Below are 7,685 nucleotides of genomic sequence, written 5' to 3'. Positions count from 1 at the left end.
TGTGGTGTCTGTGTGTGTTGTATGAGAGAGTGTGTGGTGTGTTATATGAGAGTGTGTGTGGTGTGTGTGTGTGTTTTAAGAGAGAGTGTAGTTTGTGTATGTATTATATGAGAGTGTGTGTGGTGTCTGTGTGTGTTGTATGAGAGAGTGTGTGGTGTGTTATATGAAAGTGTGTGTGGTGTCTGTGTGTGTTGTATGAGAGAGTGTGTGGTGTGTTATATGAGAGTGTGTGTGGTGTGTGTGTGTGTTTTAAGAGAGAGTGTAGTTTGTGTATGTATTATATGAGAGTGTGTGTGGTGTATGTGTGTGTTGTATGAGAGAGTGTGTGGTGTGTTATATGAGAGTGTGTGTGGTGTCTGTGTGTGTTGTATAAGAGAGTGTGTGGTGTGTTATATGAGAGTGTGTGTGGTGTGTGTTTTAAGAGATAGTGTAGTTTGTGTATGTATTATATGAGAGTGTGTGTGGTGTCTGTGTGTGTTGTATGAGAGAGTGTGTGGTGTGTTATATGAGAGTGTGTGTGGTGTCTGTGTGTGTTGTATGAGAGAGTGTGTGGTGTGTTATATGAGAGTGTGTGTGGTGTGTGTGTGTGTTTTAAGAGAGAGTGTAGTTTGTGTATGTATTATATGAGAGTGTGTGTGGTGTCTGTGTGTGTTGTATGAGAGAGTGTGTGGTGTGTTATATGAGAGTGTGTGTGGTGTCTACAATCAGGATAAAGTACGCACACATTTTATTCACTTTGCAAAAAAATGGAACTATCAGATCAGATCTCAGGTTAATTTTGAAATGTGCCCCAATTGCCCACAAAATACAGTGTGATTTATTTTTTTCTAAAATAAAAAATTGTAGCATCTTTATTTTTTATTTTTAAACTCAATTAAGCAGTTGTAGGGGTTAAAGTGAGCGGGTTTGGGGTGTTAGAAAAAAAACAGCACTGAAAAGTGCCTTTACATTGCAGTCTATGGGGACTGTGGTATTCATATAAATATATATGTTTATGCTTATATACTGTACATAAATATTTATTATATATTTAAGTGTTAATATGTGTATATACACATATAAACACATACATAAATATTCATATACATATATATTTAAAATTTGCTGCCCATTGCTGCGTGACTTACCACCTTCGCTGCGCTAGGTTCTCATGCCGTGTCTCACAGCATGAGAACGAGGCTTCTGATGGAGCCTATGGAAGCGCCCTCTATTGAGCGCAAAGCTTCCATGCATTTGCGTTGTGGTCCTCTTCAAATACCAGCGCACAATTGTGTGCGCTGGTATTACGAATGGAGTTCTAATATCGCTCTTGCGAAATCACAATTTTGCTCTCCATTCGTAATCTAGCCCTGAATGGGGTGGAGTATTTGGTTAGATAGGTTACTGTCTATCCAAACCGTAAAACTCTTCAAGCACATGGAAGAGTCTGTTGGTTTTGGTGGTGACGTGGATGGATATTTCCAGTGCACTGGGTGCATTGGAAGATAACATGAAAAATAACATTTTCTAGAATTCTTCCCTACATTGATGGGTAATTGTAGCTAACAAGACAATGGTGTTGTGGATTAACATTCTTGGAGTAGTGTTTTCTATAAACAACGTAACCTCAGGCGAATCATAAGAAACAGTTTACAGCTCTATTCAAGAGAACGTTGGGAGATTCTTTAAAGGGACATAGAAGTCAAAAATAAACTTTAATTATTTGTTTGACAGCCATACTGAAAAGGAAATTGTAGTGGAAGAATAATTTGTTAGAGTATGTCATTTTAGCACTACTCTCTCTGGAACTCTTTGTTTAACCCCGCAAAGGAATTAAACACATAGGGCTAGGTTACAAGTGGTATTTATTTTTATTATTTTTTTGTGTAAGTGAAAACTCTGCTTGGATTTTCATTTTTGCAATTGAGGGGCTGCGTTCATATTACAAGTTCCAAAACAACGTATTTTGCGCTAGCATTGTTAACCCGAATAGCTAGAAAAACAAACGTAATTTTCCGCAAGTGCGTGCACCACAAATATTTCCAGTAAATACATAGTTAAAATCTTTGTTGAATATGAATATTGCATAAATATGTTTTATCATGTTTTTATCTGCTTAATGGCAAAGGGATATAATGAAAACACATATATATATATATATATATATATATATATATATATATATATATATATATATATATATATATGTATGTATGTGTACATATATATTCATGTTTTTATATGTGTATATATGACTGTAAATACATATATACAGTATATATATTATATATATATATATATATATATATATATATATATACAAATACATCTTTAGCAATGTATCTGTATGTGTCTCAATGTTAAAGCCATTAGCCTTTTTTTTTCTCTAACACCCGAGATCTCCTATCTTTGAGCCCTTATAACTTTTTTGTGCAAGACTTATTTTTAAATAATTTTTATTAGACAGTGTTAATATGAGTGTAACTGTACTTTGTTGTGTATTTTTGAAGTGTTTTGTGCAACTTTTTAGTTTAGGAAAACAGTTAACCACAGCTCTGAGATTGCGGAAAGGATTGAAGCGTAAAGGGTGATTGTGCTAGCGCAATTGCTATTTAAACCCACTTGTAATATCAGTGGATTCAAAAAGACTCGCTGAAACACAATATTGCCAGTGCAAGACCTTTTGCGCCTCACTTGTAATCTAGCCCATAGATAGATATCCTCAGAGAATGGTTGATCCCAAGCAGGAAACACCAATCACCAGGTGTGTTCATAAGTAGGACTTTACCTGTGTGTTTTACCACTTTGCATAGAGCTCCACAGCAGTCATTCTTAAAGTATATTGTCCATGAATGGTTGCTGAGCTACTTTTATGTAAACATTTTTTTTTTTTTTTTTTTTTTTTTTTTTTTTCTTTTCAAAAAAGCTTTATTGAAAGGTATTCAAAAGGTTACAAGTTTTTCAAATTTTTCAAAGATGCATGTGAAAACATAGTTATGCGGTCAATACATTGCGAATTGCGATGTTTAATAATAACATGTGAGAACCATTCCTCCCCTAGCTCCCCTAGGCATGATAAATTACTGACCGCTCGTAGAACATGTGGAGTTTTAGCTCCAAAGAGATCAGAACACAGGTCAATGTGCACTTGTATGTTAAAAAGTCCAAAAGTCCAGCAGTGCACTTTTCCTGGTGTTTTACGGCCAATCCTACTAAGTTATATATGCATAATCTAGGATCACCAGAGAGTGAGAAGCAGAGAGTAAAGGGGGAGAGAGAGGAGGGGGGGGATTGTTTGGGGTTCGTTTGTGCAAATCTCATGAAGATTAGGCGGGGGGGATAGGTAAGGATGAGGGAGGGAAAGGAGGAAGGGTGGGGGAGGGGGGGGGGTCAGTGGATGGGTCAGAGGTCCGTGCAGTAGTCAAAGTTTCCCTACACTATCCGTTGTCTGTCCGTTGTCTGTGTGTCGCCCAGTTCTCCAACATCATCTCGTGTGTATCCACAGTCCCTTGCTGGATGTGGTGATATCTTTCTAGGTGTAGCAGCGTATCTACTTGTTCTTGCCATTCCTTAAGTGTCGGAGTGGTGCTGGATTTCCAATGCCTTGGGATCAGCAATTTAGCTCCATTCAGCATAATCAGTAGTAGTGCTCTACTGGCTTTACTAGGCAATTTGGGCAATGAGAGGTATAGTAATGTTTTTGGGCTGTTCTGCAGAGGTTTCCCCAGGACTAGTTCCATGTGATTAAGGACGCCAACCCAATAATCATCTAGCTTGGGGCAATCCCACCATATGTGTGTTGGTGTGCCAGCTGCGCCACAGTCCCTCCAGCATTTGCCTGAGGCCTGTTTATAAATCTTCTGTAGCCTGCTGGGCGTGAGGTACCACCTTGCTAGGCATTTGAAACTGGATTCCTGCACTCTCATGGAGATTGAGGCTGACTTGGTCACTAAAAAGGCGTTCTGCCAGTCCCCATGGTCAATCTCAGTTTGCCATTCCTTTTCCCACATCTTCGTGTAGGAAGGGGGTGTCTGGGCGTCGTCTGACAGTAGCAGTTTATAGAGTAGTGAGATTGCATGAGCAGTTGGTGAGTCCTTCAGGCACAAGGTCTCGAAGGTGGTGGGCGCTCTGGTTAAACAAGGTCTGTGTTTATGTGTCACAATGTAGTGGTTTAACCGCATATGTGAGTACCAGCTCATCCCCAAATGAGGATGATCCTTCAGGATGTCCGCTAGTGTCTTGAGCTTGTGTCCGTCTGTCAGTGACTTGATGACGTAGTTATTTAAGGGTGTGTCAGCGGTAGCTCTATTATCAGGGTAATTCCATGGTAGTGCAGCGTTGTGATAAGTAGGGGTTAGTGGGGAATGTTTAGATGTTATATGCGTTGTAGTGTTTATAATCTTGTCCCAAGTGGAATAGAAATCTGCCAGGTTATGTAAACATTTTAATAATGAACAAAGGAATTTTGTGGTCTGGTACCACTGAAACCACAATACTGGGGTAAATTGATAAGCAACTTTCTGGCAAATTGCATTTACTGTGCCTTTAACTCTTTCCAGAAGATCACACATCTCTCTTTTTAAGAGATCCAAGTAACTATATTTAGTATAATATTATCATTCTTGCAACTCTACCATCTCTTTGTTTACTTTGTCTCTCCTTTGAATTTCATATATCTCAGTTTTCTTCTCTCCCTCACACTCCCTTTTATCAGATGTGTCTCTCTCCCCTTCCCTCCCCTTTGCCTTGTTGTTGCAGAGTGTGCCTGGGTCTTGCAGATCAGCTTAGTAGCTGCAATACAGTGCTGTTGTTTTGATCTGAACTCTGACACTTCCCTAACATGAGTTTCTGCTCTCTCATGCACGTCTCTCACGTCTAGATAGTGCCTTTGTGTACGTAAAAAGAGCATTGGGAGCTCAAACTTTTGTGCCTCTGGCCCCAGTCTCTGTAAAATGTCATCCACACCAGAACAGACAGAAAAGCCTATTTTTAAAGGTGCTATTAAGCACAGTGACTAGCCTGATAAACAGGCACTGTGTAAATAAATATGTGAGAAGTTATACTGGTTGCGTGTGTGCGCAGTGCAGTAGAGAGACGTCTATATTATAAACTGTGAAATGTCTGAAGTGGTTGTGCTGTGAAGCTAGAAGGATCAAACTATGGTTAACAGTTAAAGGGACAGCAACACATTGCAATTACCAGACATTTCTGTTGTCTTGCTATGGAATAACATATAAGCCAAGTCTATTTTAAAAACAAAACAAATTAACATCTTGTTTGCTGCAATAGTTTTTCAAATGTCAAACACCACCCACCACTTGCATTATTTGGATGAGCCAATCCGGGCTTGAGTTAGGAGACAACAAGGCTAGCTATGGTCATTATGTTATTATAAACTGCATTGTTTTGCAGTTGTTATCTGCTGAAGCTAATTAGAGAGACATGTAGCAGGGTTAGTCTTAATAAGTCAGCAGGGTGCATTTCCAGAGCTATAAATAATGAGTATATTGTAAAGTTGCTGTACTGTGCATAACTAAACATTTTATTATAATATCTCAAGGTGTTTCCTTCCCTTTAATTGAAATCTGGAGATGTGATACATGCTGTTCAGATAACGAAATGGACAACAGCTTGCAACATTCTACAATCTGAATTTTGGACAAAGGGAATGAGTTGTGCGATTAGCGGTACTGATTGGATCGGCGGCACTTTCAGCTTGGGGCCTGCACTGTAATTGAATAAAGCATGTCATTTTTCGACTGTAATAGCCCTTTAATTATGTACAATAAAATAAAATAAATGACAGCATTTGTTTATTATTAATTTACCTTCTTTCCTGTGTTTTTTTGCACTTTCCTGAGAATTGGAAGTGCATAATCTAGACTTCAGAAGCAAAGCTACATTCTACACAGTGATTGTGTAGTCACTGTAGTAGCTCATTTATATTAGACATGAGCAATGAAAGTACTAAACGATCTGCATATATAATGCATGTTTATTTTTTTTTTAAAACTGTTGCTTTATTAATGATTTTAAAAAACTGCACATTGTGCTAATAAAACCATGTCCAACATTTGCCTGAGGCTTTCCAGAACAGCAAGATGAGGTAGACTTGTGGGCAGTTGGCTACCAGGGTTTTATGGGCAGAGTTGTGCTACGAGGGGTGGAGCTTTGGGCGTGCTATGGGTGGGGCTGGGCGTGTAATGGGCCGTTGTGTCATTGGTGGAACAACCCCTGGAAACAGATACAGTTGACCTCACAGAAAAGCTGCTGGAGGGCCAGTGAGCACATTTCACAACCCCAGATTATCAGAGAAGATTGAACAATATGCCATGGTGTGCTTATCTTTTTTCCCTTGATAGTGGCCAGCCAATAAGGACTAGCTGTAAATTAGTTTGTGCATCATTCTAAGCAATCACTGTGTAGTAAGTATCTGGTTCAGACAATTTGTAGAATTTTGCATATTTGTTTATTTAGTACCCAGCAAAAGCAATATATTTTACAGCAAAACTAAACAAAATAAATACATAATATTAATTAATGGGAATAACATTTTGAATTGAATGCTGCTTTCATGCTGGGGTACAAGTATTTAAATCAGAACAAAGTTCTGAAGTAAACACTTGCTGGGAAAATGAATATAGCTGCACTTCCATGTTTAACATTAATTGGAAAGCCCTCAATATTCGAAATTAAAGGGACAGTATACACCAATGTTCATATAACTGCATGTAATAGACATTACTATAAAGAATAATATGCACAGATACTGATCTAAAAATACAGTATAAAACCGTTTAAAAAGTTACTTAGAAGCTCCCAGTTTAGCTCTGTTGAAAAGGTTAACTGGAACACCCACTGAAAATGGTTCAATAGCAAAAAGAGCAGACACTCCCCCCTCCCCCTTCTCTGCATATGAAAAGACTCTTTACACAAACAGGAGCAAGCTGGAGTAGGTATACATCAGTATTCTTCTAAAACTTTGGGACTTGGTTAGAAGTCTGAAAATCGGCGCAATTTTATTTAAAAATAAGCAAAACTATACATTTTAATTTAAAAAAGCTGTATAGGCTATATGAATGGATCATTTACAAAACATTTATGCAAAGAAAAATCTAGTGTGTAATGTCCTTTTAAGTTACAGGAAAGGAGAACAAAATAATTAGTGAAAGTTTTTCTACATGTAATTAAACTCTATGTGGTGGATCAAATGTCGGAAAGACATGATCCGCTGTAGTGAATCATGTCCGCCCGACATTTGATAAATACCGACAGCATGTTGTCGGCATTTATCATTGCACAAACATTTCTGGTGAAATGCTTGTGCAATGCCACCCCCTGCACATTCGCAGTCAATTGTCCGCTAGCAGAGGATGTCAATCATCCCGATCGTATCTGATATGAGATGATTGCAGTCTGCCACCTCAGAGGTGGCGAACAAGTTTTAAGGAGCAGCGATTTTACGACCACTGCTTCTTAACTTCTGTTTCCGGCGAGCCTGAAGGCTCGCTCGGAAACAGCAGCATACGTTATATGATAAATCTACCCCTATTTATTAATATCTTGAGGTTTTTAATGTCTGTTTAAGCCAGCCAATTCCAGACTTATTGTAATGCATACTGGGTAGTGACTCCTAATGACTAGCAAATCATTAGAGATATTTCCTTGGCTCTAAGTTCTAGTGGAGTCACAAAATACTATTTGCA

General features: G+C 38.4%; 1 long non-coding RNA gene across 1 annotated transcript; it reads left to right on the top strand.

The window, feature by feature from the left end:
* Positions 1 to 4,881: 4,881 nt before the first annotated feature.
* On the top strand, positions 4,882 to 5,806 carry LOC128648038 (uncharacterized). Its single transcript, XR_008400485.1, has 2 exons — positions 4,882 to 4,974; positions 5,540 to 5,806. It is a non-coding gene; the product is annotated as an uncharacterized LOC128648038 (long non-coding RNA).
* The last annotated feature ends 1,879 nt before the right edge of the window (positions 5,807 to 7,685 follow it).

Source organism: Bombina bombina, chromosome 2 (assembly GCF_027579735.1).
Source record: "Bombina bombina isolate aBomBom1 chromosome 2, aBomBom1.pri, whole genome shotgun sequence".
NCBI classification, from domain to species: Eukaryota; Metazoa; Chordata; class Amphibia; order Anura; family Bombinatoridae; genus Bombina; species Bombina bombina.
Note: the sequence above shows the minus strand (reverse complement) of the source record. Positions and strands in the feature narration are given on the sequence as shown.